Source organism: Hyperolius riggenbachi, chromosome 3, assembly GCF_040937935.1.
Source record: "Hyperolius riggenbachi isolate aHypRig1 chromosome 3, aHypRig1.pri, whole genome shotgun sequence".
Taxonomy (NCBI): domain Eukaryota; kingdom Metazoa; phylum Chordata; class Amphibia; order Anura; family Hyperoliidae; genus Hyperolius; species Hyperolius riggenbachi.
Genome location: NC_090648.1, coordinates 411,327,661 through 411,350,265, shown reverse-complemented (window position 1 = coordinate 411,350,265; position 22,605 = coordinate 411,327,661). Strand labels below are relative to the sequence as shown.

The following is a 22,605-nucleotide window of genomic DNA, read 5'->3' as shown; positions in this document are numbered from 1 at the left end:
TGTGTTTATGTACAATTTGATAATACACTTTTGAATTGCAGCAAACCCCGTCTATTGTTGTTTATTGAAGACTGTACACACACGTCTATCTCATCATGTCACATGTCACCTTGTGTATTCTTTAAGCCTGAGCAGAAAAAAATGGCGCAGGACAAATGGCGCTACCATAGCCGGCAATAGTACAAGTCATAATTAGCGGCAAGAAGGTTTAAATTATGGCGCCCGACAAATAGCGGATGTCTAGTGTCCACTATTTATCCGGCACCATAATTTAATCTCCTTGCCGCAAATCGTGGCTTGTACTGTTGCCGCCTATGGTGGCAGGGGGTAGGTAGAGTCAGGGGGTTTACAGGGGATAAGTGTTAGGCAGCGGGGGGGGGGGGGGGTATTTATGCAGTGGAGGGTTAGGTAGGGGGTTCAGTGTGAGAGCGGAGCAGGCAGGGGGTTTGAATACATTGCCTGATCCCTGATGATCCCGTCTCCTCTCCACTTTCTTGTTAGTTTGAATGAGTCCGGCAGCCAGCCAATCACCATGTGGCTTTAGTCCCCACATGGTGATTGGCTGGCTGCAGGACTCTTGCAAACTAAACAGGAAGTGGAGAGAAGATGGGATTGCCAAGACCAGGTAATGTATCAAAGATGCCGCTAATGACCTCTTATTTCTACAGCTATTTAACGTTTCAGGACATTTCTGAAACGTTGAATAACTTTATTAGCAAGATGCCATTATCGACATCACCCCGCGCCATTTTTGCGCAGCGCATCTTTTAACTGTACCCCTTTAAGCCCAATACACACCTGTAACTTTGGCGTGATTGTTTCAGGTGACAGACCCCCATACAAACACTCACCCTGCTTGGTTCTCTGTGGAGCAGCCTTTTCTGGCCTATTCTGGGGGAGAGGGAATGGCCAGAAGTAAGCTACAGTATAAATAAGCAATTAGGGATGGGTGAGGTTTTCCAGTTTGGCTGAATGCCTGCAAGCAGTTTGTGGTTGTATGGGGGATACCTTCCCAACCATTGGAATGACAACAACAATTATCGCAATCGTTTCAGATGATGAAACTACTATGTATGAGCCTTTATAGTGTCCTTTGTGACAATGAGCTGAGAGATGCATAAAGTATAAAGTCAGTGTTTACATAATGCCAATGTGACATTGTGACATTACAAAGGTATGTCCAAACACAGTCACCTGGCTGCTCATAGATATAATAGGTTATTTTCCATTGTGCTATGACATCCTGCTATTAATATAAAACCTGGTCACAGATCTACTGTTTACAAACTTGTCCAGCAAATAACCTTATTTACTTAAATACAGTACAGTACTAACAATTTCTAACACATTACTTCACAGAACGAGTCACCTCATTTAGACCTGTACCTTTAGGCTGCTTATACTATAGCCTCCCCGTCACAGAGACCCACACAGCAATGACAACTTGGATGAAAGATAATTAACTTTTAGGAATATTTTTGGATAGTAAAATAATTACCAGCAGGTAGGATGGGTGGGTTTAACTTTTGCCCTGAAAAGCGAACACGCTACTGCAATAGTTAGTATGATTGCCAATAATATTCCTAAAGTCCAGAGCCAGCTGTTCCCACCTCCCAATAGAGCATTTATAGCAATTAAATAAAAAATAACATCTAACCTCTTCATTAAAAAGGATCATTTTATTATTACTTAGTAAACCAATGTGGTTCCAGATTCACTAATTTTTCAAAGTGTGCTAAGTGGATTATTCTCATCGTAATTTTCGATCATTATTGATGACTATGTGGTCATAAAAGTATTAGATAATCTGAGACAAATATAAGACCCTTGAATCATCTTACTTTGTGGATTTTCAGAAACATTTTAAGGGGCCCTATGTCGATAAATTGTAAAATGTAAAATATGTGCAAACAGACAAATAAGAAGTAAGTGTAAAGGCTCATACACACATCAGACTATAGTCTGTGGAAACTGAAAGATCACAGACCAATCTTACCACCCTTCATGTAGTATGAGAGCCATACCTTCACAGTCTTTTCTATGGAGCTGAACTCCCCATCAGAAAAAAATCTTTGCAAGATGCTGCACACACAGATGCTGTACAGACGCAAAAGATCAGTATCTGCAAAAGATCTGTTCCTGCCAAAGATCTGTTCATGCAAATTGCATTCATAGTCTATGAGATCTGCAGATCATCATACACACCTTGTTTAAATGACATTCATCTGCGGATCAGACAATCATCTGCAGATCTAAAAATTCATCCTGGTGGATCTGATCTGCAGATGAATGTCTGTGTGGTGTGTATGATCATCTGCAGATCTCATAGACTGTGAATGCATTTTGCAGGAACGGATCTTTTGCATGAACAGATCTTTTGCAGATACTGATCTTTTGAATGTCTACAGCATCTTTGTGTGCAGCATCTTGCAAAGATGTCTGTCTGATGGGGAGTTCAGCTCCATAGAATAGACTGTGTAGGTATGGCTCTCATACTACATGGAAGGGGGGAAAATTGGTCTGTGATCTTTCATTTTCCAAAGACTATGGTCTGATGTGTGTATGAGCCTTTAGAGTGGTACTACCCATATCACCACTTACTTGATGCAGCTGTGTATATTGGCTCAGTTACTGCATAGTAGGAGCTTTCCACTGTGTTGAAAATGCTGCAAAATGGTCACTTCATGTTTGGCAATGTAAAAAGAAGCCATTATTTTGGTTTAAAATATATCTACACTAGATTCACAATGTCTTTGCCCAGGTGCGTAAAGTGAACAAGTGTCCCTCCTGCTTATTATTCAGCTGTTCCTGATAGCATTGTGTGGGAGGGGTGCCTTGCTACAGGAGGCAGTAAATCCTTCCTCCTGTCACAATACACTGACAACAGGTAGGAGCTCTACAAGTATTTTTCATTTCACTGGCCCAGGGGTTATGCCTGGTAATTAAAGGCTGTGTTTATACTGCTATCTGCCTGCACTGATTGCAGAAAAGCAGATTATGATCTCTTACCTTGTGAATTAACATAGTGACTTTTTCAAAATCTCCTGCCAGCTTTGTTTTCATGAGTGTAAGGGCTCGTTTCCACTATCGCGAATCTGCATGCGTCCAACGCATGCAGATCCGCACATGTAATACAAGTGGATGGGCCTGTTTCCACTGTAGCGTTGTTGAGGTGCGTTTTTTTCAGCGTGAAAAAAACGCACAAAAGAGCCAACGATTTCGCCTGCGTCGGGAATCCGTGCGAATCGCCGCTAATGTATTTAATAGTAAAAACGCATGCGTTTGTTACATGCGTTTTTACCCGCGATTTCGCGTGCGATTTCGCACCTTTTTCAATTTTATTTAGCCCTGGCAGTGTCATGGTTAATTTCGCATGGCACCCTGCCATGCGAAATCGCATGCGAAATCGCGGGTAAAAACGCATGTGGAAACGCATCCGCATGCGTTTTTACAAGCGTCGGAATGCGGCCGAAATCGCGTCGCAACAGTGGGAACGAGCCCTAAAATAAAGTTATTTAAAACACCAGTTTCGGGAGATACAGCATCCACACTAGCTTAGGAAAAATCATGGTCCCATGGTGCAAAGATATGATCATTTGTGAACAGTCACGTTGAGAAATGCTTATTATAAATAAGGTTGTAGCGTTAACCAATAGGCATGTACACAAAAACATATTCTTAAGATATATTATATTATCTTAGAAAAGTGATTGCTTGCAGATATGTTATGTAGAAGTTGCAAAAAATTGGTCATATTTCTATTTTTAAAATCTTCTTTACTTTTTGGAGCAAGTCAAGATTTCCCATATTAGACCAGGACCAGCTGAGTTTTCTTTGCTATTTTGCTTGTTGGAAAATCTATTTTAGTCACGATGTTGTTCCACAATGGCACTTTGGGGACTACGTATGAGTGTTCTTGTATATCATAGCTTTATTAGAGTCTTCTCTTGCCTCTTTCTGTATTGGCCCGCAGGATTTCTAGCTACATTCCTCATTGGACAGAGGATTATGTAAATAATAGTGCTGAAAAGTGAACAGATAGAGAGCGGTCAGATGACACTGAGACAAATCTGCATTATTTATATTGTTTATACAAGTGAAGGGGATTTCCTTACTCCAGATGCTCAGATAGATCTGTAATCTCCACATGGTTCCCCAGTGACAGCAGATTATGGCCAAAACAAGTCAATCAGTGTGAAACTAGGTTTTACATAACAATAGATGTGGAATGTTAATCGCATTTTCCTCTTCTTGTAAGGCCTAAGAAACTTTCACTAGCCAAGTGAAATGATTGTCAGAAATGAAGAAAAGCCGGATGGTTCTCTCAGAGGGCAGAACAATTGGCTGCAGTGCTGTCTCTGCCAGGTCACACATTACATTCTGAAGATAAGCTGCAGTCAGGGGAAAACCCCAGCATAACGCATGAATTAACCTGATGCAAACTTGTACAATGTGAACCGCTTGGAATGACTGCCTGTGTTTCTTTGGCTGTTCCGTTGAAACAGAGCATTGGTCAGAGGCTAAACTGTCAACCTGTAAAAACACAGAATTTACTTCTACACCTGTAACAGGCAGACTTAAAGAGAAACTCCAACCAAGAATTGAACTTTATCCCAATCAGTAGCGGATACCCCCTTTTACATGAGAAATATATTGCTTTTCACAAACAGACCATCAGGGGGCGCTGTATGACTGATTTTGTGCTGAAACCCCTCCCACAAGAAGCTCTGGGACAGCGATACTTTTGGCATTTTGTTACAATGTAACAAGGTTCACAGACAGGAATTAGCTGTTGACAGCTGTCTCTAACAGCCAAAACAGCTAGCAGCAGGTACGTAACCTGCCCACAGTAAAAAATGTCACTATGTAATAAATGTCAGAATGTAAATCTGGGAGACTAAAGATTTTACAATGAACAAACACTGACTAAATCATTTATACATAATTACTGTAAAAATGAAGCACTTTTTTATTGCATTATTTTCACTGGAGTTCCTCTTTAAGGTGGTCACACACGATATAATAAAAAGATTCAATTTCCGATTTTTTGATAAAAATAATCATTTGATCTGAAAAATTGAAAGGCTTTTTTTTATTTGACTAAAAAAAATCTGAATTTTGTTTCGATATAAGTCAATATTTCTAATACATTTTTCAGAAAATATAACGTTGTGGGATAGATGGTCAGATCTGGGTCGGTGCTATAATAGACAAGACTCATATCGCATTTTTCTCCTGTGCCAGAGCTGCAGCCACTAGGACACGCTAAGTAGGCAATAGCAGTGCTAAAGAGTCTACCCCTCCCCCCTTCATTCAGGTTGCAAGGGTTTTAATTCCTGGACTTACGGAGCATGGTCACATCAGAGGCGGGAAGGGGACACATTACTGAATCCTATGACTATTCCCTGGGGCTCTTCGTAGGCTAATTTTAAACAGCCATTAAGGGGTTGATGAATAAGTGTCCAGTGATGTTTACATGCATTTAAAGGACCGGGAAATTATGAGAGCAGGGTAATTACTACTCCCTCTCCAGGCTGCCATGGAATTATGCTGTTTTTATCATAAATTGGGTATCGTCTTTTGATTTTTTTGAATGAATGGATAATTGAGGTTAAGTTGTGTCATAGAGGCTTTTTATTGAGGTTTGTTGCATGTTGTGGTTACATGTTAGTCTGCCATGTAGCTTGACAAAAGGGACCCTTTTGGCCCCAAACAATCATCACATGTGTATGTAATGGTACAATAAATTTACACAAGTTCCACTATGTGCGGACCCTTCTTTTGAAATTGGATTGTACCAATGCCTAAGAATCCATCGCCAGCATCCACTATTACCAGGTGTGCGGCGCATAAATCAAACAAATAACTGAACGCCACTATAGCCATAATTCACATTACGGACTATGGTGGCGCCTGGAGCACCTAAATTTCCAGCACTGTGTTCTCCTGACTCGCCAATGATAGTGCTTTTTTTACTGTTTGGCAGCTTAATATAATTTTCCTGCTGGTAAATGTTGGTACCTGCTCTCATGAAATAATTTATTTTCTTCATTTGTATATATAAAGTAGGTGTTGTGAATACATTGAGCTGCTGCAAGAGAACAATAGAGCGGAGGTGTATGCTGTGTTTCTGTGACTGATGAAATTGGCCAGCAAAGGATAAAACTCACAGGCAGCTGCTGCTGCTGTGGAATCACTTTTTTACAAAACTCTTGAAGCCTGGCTTTTTATTTTTCCACTTGGGATTTGGATAATACTACAGTTTTTGTCCTTACTGTGTGGGAATGTAAAAAAGAAGAACCATTCTGAGACTGTGTGAGTGTTACTCAGAGGTCACCCAGACGATCAATGCCTATAGCATTTCTGAACTCTGGTCTACAGAATTAAGTGTAATATTTATATATATATATATATATATATATATATATATATATATATATATATATATATATATATATATATATATATATATATATATATATATATATAAAAGATTTGGCAGACACATGTTATTGTCTAAAAAACTTAAAGTGTGGCCTCATACTCACTGAAATTTCAAAAAATCACTCTAGGGCTTCTAGTCGATTCCATGGTTAACATTTGGAGGCAGGCTGCCATTTCACCCCAGTGGTCCAGCCTCCCATAGTCAGGGCCGGTTAAAACCACAGTGGGGCCCTGGGTCAGTGTTAACCTGGAGGTCCCCTCCCCCAGCATATTCGCCCCCCAGGGCACCTGAGCCAGCTTCGTGCCCCCCAGATCTCCCCCTTCTCAGGCTTGACAGGTTATGTCCCCAATCAGTCTCTATGCCGCAATAACGTGTAAAACTTACAGACTGGAGTAGAGAGGAATAACCTGTTAGAGCCCGCATGAGGCTAGTAACACAGTTCAACAGTATCACACAGAGTATTGCCTTGATTCAGACGGATGAGGCTATCAATGTCGTGTGTCAGTAGTAGCAGGGATGACAAGCAAGTCCACAGGTAATGGGTAATCCAGATATGAGACAGTTCATGCAAGCATCCATGCAAGGTTATTCAACAGATAATAGATGATCCAAGTTACGAGACAGTTCATGCAAGTGTATGTGACATAGTTAATCTAAGACAGCATGCAAAGTTGTTCAATACTGACAGGGATAATATTAGTATACTTATCGTCCAGTTCAGATAGCATGCAAGAAGTATCCAGTAAAAAGCATTGATAAGTCCAGGTGGCAGACAAGAGCAGTAAACAGGCAGTGATTGGTCCAGGCAGCAGACAAGGGTATCCAGTAAATAGGCAGAGATTGGTCCAGGCAGCAAACAAGAGTATCCAGAAAACAGGCAGTGGTTGGTCCAGGCAGCAAACAAGAGTATCCAGTAAACAGGCAGTGGTCGGTCCAGGCAGCAAACAAAAGTATCCAGGAAACAGGCAGTAGTCGGTTCAGGCAGCAGACAAGAGTATACAGTAATCCTCAATAAAGTCAGAGCGCACCCAGCAACTAGCCAATCTATAGCTCCTAACTGTCCCTCTTTTGTAGGGACAGACCCTCTTTGGGAACCACATCCCACTGTGCCTCTTCCCTCCTCATTTGTCCCTCTTTCAGGACTTTGACCCTCTTTCTATGTAAATATATATATATTTCTCTACTAAAAAATGTGTTTGATTGACTCTAAACTTTATTTCAATCCTTTAAATTGATATATTAAAAATTTTAAAATGTTAATATGAAGGACAATGAACCAGGAGAGAAAGAACCAGTGTGGTTTGAATTATAAAACAACATATTTTTCTTATGAAATCTTTATGGTATGCGTAACTAGCGGTGTGATGGGGCGTGATTAGGGGTGTGGCAGGGGCGTGGCTTAAGTGTCTCCTTTCTCATCTCAAAAAGTTGGGAGGTATGGTGAAAGCTATGCTTATCACGGGCAACGACTGGGAGCACTCTGCAAGTTTAAATACAACTCTACATCCAGTCAGTGGCCAGCCACATCCGCACATCCAATCACACAGCCAAAACACCTACCTAGGTGTCAGCTGTAACATCAGCTGACACCGTGCTGTCAGCTGACCGGAGTCAGCTGACTATTGTTTACATGTGCGGAAAACAAGCGCCGAGGCCCGTTAGTAAAGGATTCCGGCCAGGTCTTGGCAGAATAAGATCATAAACAGGCAGGTTCTTTATACCTCTTCAACTTTACTGTGTCCCACAGGGCCCTTACACTGTCTTTGTCAGGATAGCAACTTTCCTATCCTGGCACACTGCTCATCCATGCTGCCTGTCTCCATCCCTTCTGGCTGTCTCTTCTCTGTGACTCTGTGCTTGTTATTGCGTAATGACTGGTTATGGAGAAGAGGCAGCCAGCAGGGGTGAAGACAGGGAGCATAAATGGAGCAGCGCCGGGATAAGTGAGTTGCTATTCTGGCAAATCAGGACAGGGGGCACAAGTCAGAGGGAGATTTGAAGGTGTCTTGCTCGCAATACACATCAACGTTTTGCAGCCAGTGGTGTGCCGTCTCGTTCTTCTTGTAGATGCAATTTGTAGCTGTGAGCACTCCAGCTGAGACCCGGCACCGGCATATGTCCAGGCCTCAATAGACCTGAGCAGCTGTTCACCTGATGTACCACAGTGTTTATGGAGATTTGAAGGCCCTGCAGTACTCAGGTGCCCTGGGCGATTGCCCCCTTTGCCTCTATGGTCACTCCGACCCTGGCCATAGTGACCTCTGGTAGGGGACATGCTGCTTGTGGCAATCACCCTTCCCTTAGCCTAGGATGAAGAGAAGATGTGACTGTTACAATCGCAGTTCTCTCCCAGTGTTTTAGCTGTGGCAATGTGACACTGCAGAATTATTGCAATGTTGGAGCAAAATGGGGTCCTTGGAAGCATGGAGGGTTGTAATGGTAGGATATGTGTCAGTTGAAGCCAAAGTAGCACAAATGTCATCTCCATAAACTGGCCAGATGAGTGGTCAGGTTACAGAATCCTGAAGATGATGAAGGACGGTTTTAGAGAGTGGGGGTGCAACATTAGGTTAGCAAGGTGCTTTTGAAGTATAATTTGAAGCCTTCCTTTCAGAATCTGCCGTGGAGGAAAACACTATTTTTGTTTGAAAAAAACAAAACAAAAAAAACAACAACAACAACTTTGTAATACCTGAACCTGAACCATATTGTCATGTAACACATTCATTACAAATTATGGAAACAAGGCATTCTTAAAACACAAACTAATGAGTATGTCTCTTTTATGTTGGCCTTGAGCAATTTCCATGGAATTCAAAGTGTTTACTTATGTTTAAGCATGGTTAAATTGTTTAAAGAGGATTAATAATGCAGAAAACATGCATTATTGATTTTCATTCTGTGACTGGCATGTCACTAAAGCTATTGACATATTGAAATGACTCATCACTAGTCCATACTCCCATACTCAGGGCGTAACAATGGGGATAAGCAGTGCAGACAAAAGTCCTAAATTCTGATACCAGCCAATTATTTCTCTAATTATTTCTCCTTTCCAATAGTGTGGCTTCGGGTCATTGGTTGTTCTCAGATGATGACAGAAGAGTAAGGGCGGGTTCACACTAGAGTGGATGCAAAACGGGGGATGGTAAGCAGTGGTGCTCGTCACGACCTCGTGATCACGAGGTCTTTAGTGGTTAATAGCAAAGCCCCCTTGCATGCTAGAAATACCAAATTTGCCAGATATGTTAAGAAGAACAGTGGGAACAACATGCATTTTTTTCAAAAAGACCTTATAGTTTTTGAGAAAATCGATTGTAAAGTTTCAAAGGAAAAAAGTATACATTTAAATGCGGTAAATGACAGGTAATGTATTTACTGCATTTAAATGTATATTTTTTTCCTTTGAAACTTTACAATCAATGATCTCAAAAACGGAAAGGTCTTTTTTTTTTTTTAATTCCCTCTTGTTCCCACTGTTCTTCTTAACATATCTGGCAAATTTGGTGTTTCTAGCATGTAAGGGGGCTCTGCTATTAACCGTTAAAGTCAAATCGTGATCACGGCCGTGAATTCGGAATTGGGAATCAAGCCCGTATCACAATCATGCTGTATCCGGATTTCGATACTGCCATGATCGGATTTACTCGAATCCGTGATTGGGGGTATCCGAGCACCACTAATGGTAAGTGTCAGGAATATAGCAGCTAGTTATGATGCTGATAATGTTAAGGATAATACAGGAACATATTTCTTTCATTTTTCTGACTGTATCATATGGGATTGTCTGCTAGCCAGTCTGACTTTGAAGGCTGGCAGCTGGCTTCCTGGAGTTCCTTATATAATGTAAATTAACTCTGCATTCAATGGCAAGCAGGGGGAGCCATTGTCTGCTTCTAATTGGGAAAGAGGTAATTAGATAACGAGCCCCTATTTTGTCTTTTGTTGCCGTGCTTTGAACTTTGTGCATATGTCAACAAGCCAAAATTCAATCCAGACTGGACAGTGGAAGCTAACACAGGAATGTTTGAAGTTTTCAGATGACAGCCTACCTGGAAGTGGGTGAAGTGGTTTGAAGTCCTTTTGATACAATTTTACCTGTGGTCTGAATTGCTTTGGAGTCTGCAAGGTGTGACAGGAAAAGCCTTAAAATTTGCACGTCACAGCTAGCCCAGATGTGACAAGTGGCTCGGCAGACCATGATGTCACAAACGGGAAATTGCATTAGCTTGGGGGATGAAACATCCATTGCCCGAGGCCCCAAATCGTGCTATAAAACAGCAGCTAGGATAGTCACAACTCGTAGCTCTCTGGAGATAGCAGACGCTAGGGCTGCCCGACTACTGGTCGAAGCGGCGTTCTCCCGCCAATGACGTTCAAACAACGCTGGTAACGTTTATTTTTTCCCTGTTTATTTTGGTAAGCAAATAGCCGTGTGTGTATCTTTGTAACTTTTATCCTTGCAACTTTTATCATTGTAATTTTTACTTTGTTTTTGTAAATCTTTTGTATATATTATTTCTGCATTGTCTCCACTTTTTTTCCTGGAATATTAAATCGTTATTTAATAAGTTTGACTTCTGCTGTACTAAGCTAACACTCATAGCCTAGAAGACACTGAAGTGTAACTGTGTATAAGTCCATGCCTGATTGTATGATTGAGCAACCCTACCGTATAAGATTGTAATTGCATTGTGTGTGGGGGCGTTTGTCATACGTTGGCCTAAAGCGCGCAGCTGACCCATCGTACGAAAATTCCAGTGCGAGTAGCTCGACAGCAGAGTGGCTAACAGTATCGTTCGGAACGACTGTTAGTGGTTTTGCTGCACTACAGTGTAAGATTGCAATTGTGCGTGTTTGTGCGTGGCGTTCCCATATTCGGCCTAAAGCGCAAAGCTGACCCGAATACGAAAACGCGGATTGCGCTCTGAGCACTCGACAGCCGAGTGGACGTGTCTAGCAACAGCCAGTGGTGGCAGTGAGAAGTGTTCTGAGGGGTCCCAGCCTTGTTTTAGCTTGACTAAGGCTGCTTCCTCTCTCGATCTGGTCAAACTCGCAGTCGGGAACCGTATACGCAGGCGTGCCGCAGGGCCGGTTCCTGACAGTAAGGTTCCTTCCATTTTGCATCCGCTTGCAGCAATCTTTGTTGTCCTCTCCGTGTCCGCCCGTCCATTCTACCACATGTCCCGCCACTGTGTCCCTCGGTACACAGCCTGGAAGCAAACAGGGGCATTGGGTTCCCCATAGGAGAAAATAGACCAATTCTCTCCAGCAACAGGGAGAGTTTTAATTGGTCCACTGTGAACCAATGAGAAACCCCCTGTTGCTGAGGATTCCCATTGGTCTTTTGCAACCCTATGGGGATCCCCATGGTTCGGCACAGCCCCGATCTGTGTCAGGGTCCGAGCAGAGGAGTCGCAGCATGGAGTCACATGAGTATTTGCATCATGGCGATGATCGAATTGAGCGAAGCAGGCACATTGACTAACCTAGTGAGAATAGACAATTTCCATTTTCATAGACTTTTAACGCATACATTTTTCTGGGCAGTCCAATAAAAATGTGCAAAATTTGGACTCTATGTTCCGCTTACTGCAACATGGCAATTTGATCAGTTTTTTTATCGAGTGGATACTATTTTTAACATTAGTATCCACTTCCTGAGCTAAGCAGAGTTTTAAAAACATCCAGAACGGGTATGTTTTTTAAACAAGTGTTAATCGGCCTATAGTGATGAGAACTGCTCACAGTTATATCTAAAGTGTTGCATAAAATATGCCTGTGTAAAATGTGAAGTAATAATGTTTTTGCTGAAGATAAACTCTGATTACTTATTTTTCATCACAGGCCAAATTTGTATTGCCAGATTTGGGACATGCACTTACATTTAATTGTCTTGGCCTGCACAACAGATTAGAGGGAACATATCTAATCTCATAATTGTGTGAGCTATTTTAACAGGAAACTAAAGCCACATTTTCCAGTTTTGTGAAAGTAATTATTTGCTAGAAACTAGTTGAAAAATATAGAAATGAAAAAATATATTTTCACTATACTTGTTTTAGCAACCCAGTAGACATCTATGGATATTACGTTGATATTGTTAAAAGGAGTGCAGGTGCATGTAGGCAGCAAGTGTACTCTCGTCCTGATAAGAGGAAACCGTGTCCACCAATCAGGGCGGTTTTTATTCAGGGGATTCTGGTTGACATCACAAGGATTACTGAACCGTGGATAAGACAGCTTGGCCCATATGCAATTTACTTTTTCACCTGAGTTTTCTCCTAGGTGATATATTCATAACTTGTAAATAAAATGCCTTTTAAACCACTAGCAAGCAAAAAACACTTTAAATAATTTTGACAGTACTTTTCCACTTACTTTTTGGTACTTTTTCCATTGCAAAGTGCTAAAAAGTTATTTTAAATCAAAGATGAAAAATTATCTCCTAGGAGAAAATTCAGGAGAAAAAGTGAATTGCATATGGCCCCATGCCTTTTATCAGGATGTGGTTGTATGCTGTCTCCTTGCACCTCTTACCAAGCTAGCACATTACAAAAGCAACATGTTAAAAGAAACATTTTTTTTACAAACAATTCACTTTCTTAAAAAAATATTATTGTCCATTTTATGTCCATTTTACACATAACAGGATCATAGTACTAATAACATAGAAAAACCCTGAGTATTAAATGTGATGTAATATTCTTTTTATTTGCACTAACAAAAAATTGTTATAGGATTAGTTTTGGGAGTCCTTCATTAAATCATATGAATCATCACTGAGCTGGTAGTAGCTTCCAGCTTTGCAGTAGCTAATTCTATAGCATTTGTCTCACAAATAAAGTATATCATTTTTTTTCAGCCTACAGTATTTTTCGACATATAAGACGCACTGTTTCTTCCCCCAAACAGGGGGGGGAGTGGGTGTGTCTTATATGCCAAAGATACAAAAATGGGTGCAGAGTTCGCATGGAAGCTTTTACCCGTCCTGCCGCGGCGCTCCTTTCCCCCTTGTCTTCAGCTGCGATCCTCTTCTCCCTCTGGAAGTCAAGTTCGGTGAAGCTGCTGCCGCCGCTGGGTCCTCTGTTCCTCCTGTGATGAAAATAAAGATAGGTACATCAGCGACATGTTACCGATAGTTTATGCGCATTGCAATTCCCTTCACGAAAAGCCGCCCCCTGCCGCTACATGCTGGGTCCTTCCCGCTGGCCGCCTCCTTCCACATCTTCACTGCACGTGCGCCGCGTCATGCATGACGTCACGCATGACGCGGCGCACGTGCAGTGAAGACGGGGAAGGAGGCGGTCAGCGAGAAGGACCCAGCGTGTAGCGGCAGGGGGCAGCTTTCCGTGAGCTGCATGGAAGGGGATTGCGATGCGCATAAACTATCGGTAACGTGCCGCTGATGTACCTATCTTTATTTTCATCACAGGAGGAACAGAGGACCCAGCGGCGACAGCAGCTTCAACGAACTTGACTTCCAGAGGGAGAAGAGGATCGCAGCTGGAGAGAAGGGGGAAAGGAGCGCTGCGGCAGGATCAGGTGTAGTATGGATGGTGTTGTAGTGTTAGTATAGTGTAGTGAAGTGAATTGAAGTGGTGTGTTATGTTAGTGCAGAATAGTGTTGTAAAGTGTGTTGTGTTAGTGCAGGATAGTGTAGTGAAGTGTATTGAAGTGGTGTGTTGTGTTAGTGCAGGATAGTGTAGTGAAGTGTATTTAAGTGGTGTGTTGTGTTAGTGCAGGATAGTATAGTGAAGTGTATTGAAGTGGTGTGTTGTGTTAGTGCAGTAATAGTGTAGTGAAGTGTATTGAAGTGGTGTGGTGTGTTAGTGCAGGATAGTGTAGTGAAGTGTATTGAAGTGGTGTGTTAGTGCAGTGTTGTGTAGTGAATTGCTATGTAGCTTAGTTGGTAGGGCAGCAAGGGATAGTGTAGTGTAGATAGAGTAGGTTAGAGACAGTTTTAGGAGGTGAAAGGTCCATAAGATGCCCCTGCATTGCAGACGCACCTAGGTTTAGTTATTTTTTTTTCTTCCTAATTTTTGCCCTCTAAACTTAGGTGCGTCTTATATGCCGGAGCGTCTTATATGCCGGAAAATACGGTATTTTGATGTATCCATTCATTGTAAACGTATCTCATGTACGGTTTCAGAACAGTCAATTTTGCCCTTGGTGACTTTTATGGGGGGTTTACAGTATCTTGTTTTCATCTCCAGTTTTATGTTTGGTTTATTTTGCTACAATTTTTTAAAGTATTTTCTTCTCGTTGCAATTTTAAGGTAAAGTCTTGATTTTGTCAAGAGCAAAATCAGTATTATTTTATGAGCCTGCATCATTCTACCACATTCTGTCCTGGAAGGGTTTTCAGTATTTTTGCTGACAGAAGGATCCTTGTGGAAAGCTGTTAAGTCACTTGAAGTTGGATGCGGAGCATGTGACAGACTCACACACACATTTTCCATTTATGTCAGGAACTGTGACGGTTGTTGGAGGTTTTGGCAATGCTCAGAATACATCAATCATCTTTAAGCTTTTCTATTTAACAAGCCACATAATTTGTGTTGTTGAAGTAACTGATATCTTGAATTTTTTGGTGTGATAGCAAGCTGACATGATGACATTGCCACTGTGCTGTGCATAGACATGTGCTGATACACACAGACCAGTTCTTACTTTTCAAGCAAAAAAGTCGCTTGAGACTTAAAACCAAATACACAGTCAGACCTGAAATAGTTTCTTACTCCATAGAACAGGGTTACACCGGGCATTCATATATAGTTTATAGATGTTTGCATCCATAACTATTTATTTTGTTTTGAAACCAGGAAAGTGTGGTCTGGTGTTTCAAAGACATAGTTTGGGTATTATTGGTTTTGAAGGAAGAGTGGTAGAAATGTATGCTGGGTAGGTACAGTGTAAGCATATTGTGGTACAGCGTTAGCAGTAAACATGTTGCCATATTGATAAATTAAGAATGTAAATGAAGGTTATTTTACAATGGGCTAGTATAAATAATTTATAAATATTGTACAAACTAGTGACCTTAGCCCATTTAAAAACGGGCTAGGTCTGTTACTGCGCATGTGCCCGCCGAGGGCGGACATCCGCCCGCCCTTCCCTTGGCCCGACATCCCTTGCCGCGCGTCACTCCCCCTCAGTGTCTCTGTGTCTGTGCACATGCGCAGAACGCAAAAGGCAGGGGCAAACCCAGGATTTTCAAGGGGGGGATTCCTGAAAGGTTCCCCTCAGCCACGCACAATATAATATAATAATATGGTAGGACATCATGTTGGGTACACATATTGCAATTTCCCGTCCGACCGACAACGGGATCGATCAAGAGCAGTTTGGATACAAATAATAATGAGGATAGTCAACATTGGTAATGAAGGGGAAAGCGAAGCATTCACACAGCAGGGCACAGGGCTGTGCTCATACCTGGCTCTGTTAAGTTCCCTAGAGCTGCTCCATGCTCTACACACACTGCTGCTCCATGCTCTGTACACACACTGCTGCTCCATCCAAAGTCAACTGTAGCTGGGAAAGAAAAGGGGCAGTGCTGTGAGCTGCAGGATACCTGCAGATATTCTGCTGTCTCAACTTGTGCCTGTCCCCTGACACTGCACTGGTCCTGGTCTGAGGGGGGATTCTGGGCAGCTGTAATCCCCCCCCCTGCGTTTGCCTATGAAAGGGACACACACACGGACATGGGACGCTGAGACACTTAGGGATTATTATAGAGGATAAGTAATTTTATTTATTATTTAATATATTCAGTACCTGCTTGTACTGCTAAAGAGCAGGTCAGGCTTTAAATATTGTGATTAAAAATAAAAATCTGTAGGCAATGTTGCATTGCGAATCCAAAAGAGATAAATACCCCTCTGCAAACAGTAGTCTGCAATAACTGAGAATCATTGGACAAAGCAGAAGGGTATGACAGAGGAATACATTCATTACATATGTTTAGTCTCAAAAGAGTGATCATCTGAGAAATGTTAGCACTGAAAGAAACACCATAAAGCTTTCAAGAATAATGTTTACAAGGGTTATGTGAGGCAAGACAAAGGAAGCCAAACACTTGGACATTGTCTTCCCACTGTCTGTACAGACTTATTTATGCTAATGTAGAATACAGAACACTTCTGTTGCTTTGCATACAAGAGTTCCCTATAGCTAGATAGTTCATTTTCCTTAAAACCTATTGTGTTTGCTTCTAAGGTTGCAAAGGAATAAAAACACTGGAGCAGTTTTATAAAAAAGCAGTGCAAGGAAAACTGGAGCAATTTGGGTACAAAACAGGTGCAAATGTGGAGCAGATACAGTACCTAGATCAAGGATTGTGATTGGTCCCTCTCAGCAACTGTCATAGTTATAAACCTGTTTCCATCACTTTTGCACCAGGTTGCCTTGCACTGATTTTATTAGGGTTGACATTAGGGAGATTTCCTTATTTTCTCACCCGATGCCTGGGCTTTAAACATGTAAGCACACTAAAAGTTTGCACACTCACACTATTAGTCCTACTCATAAGGATCATGCTTGATCCTTTGGGCTACACATTGGGCAATACATGGTATACAGACACATTACTTGTGTATACCCTGACAAAGCAGATTAGATAAGTGTTACGCATAGGTAGCTGAGCCCACACCTGAGCACATGGAAGTGTTTGCATTCACCACGGAGCCCGCTCCAGCCACTATCTGCTCTTACATACAAACTTGGACTGTTGAGACAGACAACCTGGTTTTCCACCATTGCGGGAGTGGTGAGCTCTGTTTATCCATGTGGGTGACATTACAGTAGCTATATTGTTTATTTTCTTTTGGAATTGGGTTTCTGAGCCTTGCTTGTGTCTGTCTTTGATAGTGCAGTGTCTCTGTGTATTCTGGGAGACCTGAATGAAGTTACCAATTGCAATTGGACTTCTGTCCCGATCTACCTATTCCTGGAATCTTGTTTGCCTTTAGTCACCCTGTCTGTATTGCCAGCTGCTTTACTTACCTTTGAGGGTCCTTGTTTTGCTTTAAACATCTCATCAGGTATACTGCTGCTATTGACTCTATTGTGACGTGGTAACTGTCCACATGTACAAGAGTTTGTGTTCTTTGCTATGGTTCAGTGGTGTGAATGTCCACGTGTGATGGCGATTTAGGGCTGGTTCAGACGGACGCTTGCAGAGCGTTTACAGCCAGCGTTCGGGGCTTGGCGTTAAACGCTCCCATTCAAGTGAATGGGAGCGTTTGTACCAAGCTTTCATGCGCGTTTGCACGAACGCGGCGTTCGGGTCCCGATTTTCCCTGGCCTTCAAGGAGCCCCTGGAAGCTACATGTAGCTTCCAGGGGCGGTTAACCGCTACGGGTAATGTCCCACCAGGGGAAGAAAAAACGCGACCGCATCCGAACGCAACGCGAACGCTGCTGAAAGCCCGAACGAATTGCCGCCGCGACGTCAATGAACGCGACTCCTCCAAACGTCCGTCTGAACCAGCCCTTAAGTTTTCTCTAGTTTTCTATGACTTTTTAATATACCTAGTTTGGAGAGTTGTAGCGACCCGTAAAGTGTTTTGCATTTTTAGAATCCTTTGAGTGTTGGTACTGTCTTTTCCTTTTATGATGACATTACTCATGCAAACCTGAGTGGCATATACTGTTACTTTGGAGAGGAGGAATGATGGTTCAGTGAATGATAGAACAGTTCCTGGTGGGTGGGGAAGTGCGAGAACAATGCGCTTGCTCATCAGTGTTGTTTAGAGATCATTATTGATGCAGAGACTGATACACCCAATGGCAGTCCTCAGCCACCCTTCATGGCATGACGTTGTCTCATGTGCATTTATTCTTACTTTCAAGTGGTGATTTTTGTACACTTTGGCATTCATCTGAGAATATAAAAGAATTACTTTAGAGATCATTTGTAGTGTGTTGAACTTAATATTCTACATTTTTGCTCGTCTTACCTTAAATATGCCAATGAATAATCAGATAGTAATATAATATATTAACAGGGCAAGACATTAAAACACTGACTAGTTTTATTGTGCTCCCCCATTTCCTGTTCCTGAGACTACCAGGATTTGTACTATAGCTACAAAGCTTCATGATGGTCACAGGGACAGGAAGCAGGGGGAATGAAGTTCCCAACCTGTTCTACACTATTCAACACTAAAATAAAATGTTTTCCTGGAATTGGGTTTCAAGATGGGGATCATATTGCCGGTTAAATGAATGCACCGCTAAAAATGCAAAGTTTACTTTGGTTCTGCAATGGTTAATCTCCTCTGTGGCCAATTCATTTTAAAAAGATGGAGTAATTCCCAGTTCCAAGAGCTGTACTTAGCAAAATATGGGCAAGCCATTGTTACATTTCGTACATGCCAGAAACTGTGAAAATGTTGGAGAAGAACATATCTGTTCTTTGTAATACTGACTTATTACAGAGCAGGTGTAGAACAACTACAACTGGAGGGGAGAATTTATGACTCTTCTGTGACAGCAAGATGTTATTGTATCTGGGCTCTATCTGAAGGGTAATACGGAAACATTCTAGTGACTTCTGGTAACAAAGAAAAAACAATAAAATACTCAATCAACTGCACTTGATGTACTTTAGGACTATTACATTTCTGCACTATGGCTCTTTCTGATTATTGTCGGATGGCTATTTCTGATTATTGTCAAACCCAGAACTAGGCTGGTATCCTAGGCCTGACCCAAGTAACTGGGTTTCAATCCCTTGGCTAAATCCTCTGCAGTATGTGCACTGCTTTCCTGTCTTAATGGCACATGATACTTAAATACAAACAATGTCATTTTAAAGTGACAGAGTAACCATATGCATATACACTGAACAGATACATTATTGTAATCTGTAATGTGTTACTGTAACCTGCATGAACATCCTTGCACAGAGGTAGCCAATTAAGGTATCACCACCAGTAATGCAGCTCAACATTCATCTTCAAGGATGTCATTTCATGCTATTTAATATTAACAAATCATGGTTAGAAGAATACAAAAAGTCAGTGCAGATGCTTTCCACACTTCTTCCTTCTTCTTTTTGGTAATTTAAAGTGTACTGCAAGTGAAACGAAAATGTATAAATTAAACATGCTCTGGAGAGATGTATAGCTCCCCTAGACTGCCATACATTTTTTTCTAGGACCCCACCATGAAAATGAGCAATGAGCATCTGACACAACTGCAGAGAGTAAGTTTGGTTGTGCCCCAGAAACAGATTATTGTATTTGTACCACTTACTTGCAATGCTAATATTGTGATGCACCAAATATAGGATATTATACAAAGAAAAACTCAATACAGTGAAGCAGAACTCAAAACATGTATGAAGTTATAAGGGTTTTTCTTTTACATAGTATATATATTATATACTTTACATTTTATTAACCAGTGTGATGAAAACATACTAGTGGAATGCAGTGTGCCCAATGCAGTGTCACCTCTTGAGCCAGAGGTCCTGGTCTGTAGTCGCTTTAGTCCTGTACTTCTAAGGGCCATTTCAGGCAGACGTATACACGGCGGTAATTGAGAGGCATGGCGCTCGACGGTTAAAAGCTGTCCATTCATCCATTCATGCAGGGGTGTAGCAATAGGGGTTGCAGAGGTTGCGACCGTATCGGGGCCTTTGGGCCAGAGGGGCCCTCCCTCAACTACAGTATTAGCTCTCTATTGGTCCTGTGCTCATAATAATCACTTTGTCAGATATTTTGAATAGTGATAACCATTAACAAACTGTTCCTCATTCCCTTCTTGCACCTCTGACACTGTAGTTGCCATTGGCAGGTTTTGGTGCGCCATATCAATTGTTATGTATAGAGTGCTTGAGGGGCCCGATTGTAAAACTTGCATCGGGGCCCACAGCTCCTTAGCTAAGCCACTGCATTCATGCACATGTAACCTACATGAACCGGTTACCGACATTTGCAAAAACGCCACTCTACCTGCAGTGTCCCGGATCAGCTAACCGCTGCACTTCCATGTCCCCCTTTGGGGTCAAAACACAACGGATTTCCCGGATCACCAGCAAAGGTTGCCAAATGCTTTTCTGCTTGCTTGCGAGCAGAAATCATTTGGCCGAGACGCTGCGCTGCTGTGGGCTGTTGGTTATGATGCCCATCTGAACCAGCCCTTACTGTTGTCTTTCTTTTGCAAAAGTGGAATAACACTTTAACCCAATTTGATTAATTCTGTGCGGTGCAGGATCTCCAAAACTGCAGAATCCTGTAACGCCAGTACTGACACACTTTATAACATTTCATTCAGCAGGCGGATGAAATTACACTTCATGAAACAGTGACATAATGAAAAGTTTTTATTGCGTCTGTCATAAAGAATCACAGTTGAAGAATTGAGACGTTGCAGATGTAGACCCAGCAAGCTAAATACGAATATAGTCACATCTGCCTCCAGCAGGACAGACTGGAAACGTTCTGTAGAGGAAGTACCCGCTTTGGCTGTAGTTGAATGGTTTAGCATTATAGAGAAAAAACTTTAATGATTGTGAATTACTCTCAGGAGCATTGAAACTAGCAGAAATGCTATTTATATCCACAATAATATGATTTAAATTGTAATAAGTAGATTAGTCATTTAATGCATGTATTTTCCTTAAAAGTCAAATCCCAATTTCCAAAGTGGACCCAACTTTTTTCTGAACTCACAAAAGCCTAATCATTGTTACTTTACTGAACAAAATTTACAGGGTACCCGATGCCTACAAAAAAAAGGTAGATAGTAGGTTGAAACCTCTGGATAGTGGAGAGACTTCCCCAATCTTCCTACGCCCCCCCCCCCCCATTCCTCCGCTTACACCCTCCAAAAATATTCAACATTAATGTTGATTATTGTGGTCGCAGGCACGCTTCCCTCCATGTATGACTGCAGCCACATTGCACAGGTGCAAAGTATGGCCCACGCCCACACAGTAACATGGAGCAACTCCATGCTACTATGCAGGTGCAAACCCCACAGGCACCTGCGCTGTGCAACCATGCTTATCCACTGAGGAGAGCATGGCCGTGAAGAGATAGGGGGTACCGGCCAGCAGTGGAGGTGTGGCGGACAAAGTAGAAGCCTCTGGAGCATCCAGAATCTACCTTCTACAGTGGTAACTACCTAACTTTTTTATCCAGGGCATTGTGCTGTAATCTAATTGACTGCATAGAGACTGTGATTTATAGTACTGGGTTATTATAAGAAAAAGGGGAACACAGGCAAGTTGTTAGTGGGGCTTGTCCTATATATACGTATATTTCTCTCATAATGCTACATGTTACTTCGGGTATCTCTTACAGAACCTGGGCTACAGATCAGACAGCAGCTACTTCTCACACAACAGACCATTATTGCTATTGGCTGCAATCATCCCAGAGAAGTTCAGATTGTGCCTGCTCCTTTATAGTTTGAACAGCAGGTTGGTGCAATCCAAGTAGCAGTTGCAGCAGCAGCTCCCCACACAGCCTGAAACCTGCATCCTCAGCAAAACAGTTTTTTTGACTCTTGACCAGAATTTTAAGACAGTATATTTTTTTTTCTGCAGAAGTATAACTTTACATACAAAAATTTTACATTTAGCTTATATTGTGTATTTTATATTAATGCCTGGAGATGGGCTTTAAGTTAACTGACACTGATTAATACTGTCACATTTCTGCAAAAGGAATTTATTCAGTCTGTACAAGGTATTGTTTCTACAGTAAGTTAAATCTACTGTATAAATATTGCATGGTTAAGCTTTACAGTGTCTCAGCCATAAAAGGCATGGAGCTGTACTGTTTTAAGACTGGCGAGAATGTGAAATACAGCTGAAAGTTGACAGGTCAGTATTAATGTTTTTCACGTGCACAGCTGGGAGGACTTTTCAGCACTGCATAGGAGCCCATAGTATATTTCTCCTACTGCTTAAACATTACATTATTTAAAGACCTTGTTCAGTCTTCGTTTTCCATATCACTTGATAGATAAATGTGGTAATGAGCACAACTATCCTACCATTTGTCTCCAGTGTAAACAATAATGTAAACAATAGGAGTGGCATGCATGTATTTTAACCATTTCCGGACCGCACTAGTTGAAATCTATGTCCTGCTGGTGGCTGTGCGGCTATGACAGGACATAGATTTCAACATCGCCTCTCCC

At 41.7% G+C, this 22,605-nt stretch overlaps 2 protein-coding genes across 3 annotated transcripts in view; one reads left to right on the top strand and one right to left on the bottom strand.

Annotated features, from left to right (window-relative positions):
* The window catches only part of PDLIM4 (PDZ and LIM domain 4), a 316,081-nt gene that overhangs the window by 18,719 nt on the left and 274,757 nt on the right, over window positions 1–22,605 (top strand). The gene's annotated exons all lie outside the window — the stretch shown is intronic.
* The window catches only part of P4HA2 (prolyl 4-hydroxylase subunit alpha 2), a 634,411-nt gene that overhangs the window by 436,737 nt on the left and 175,069 nt on the right, over window positions 1–22,605 (bottom strand). The gene's annotated exons all lie outside the window — the stretch shown is intronic.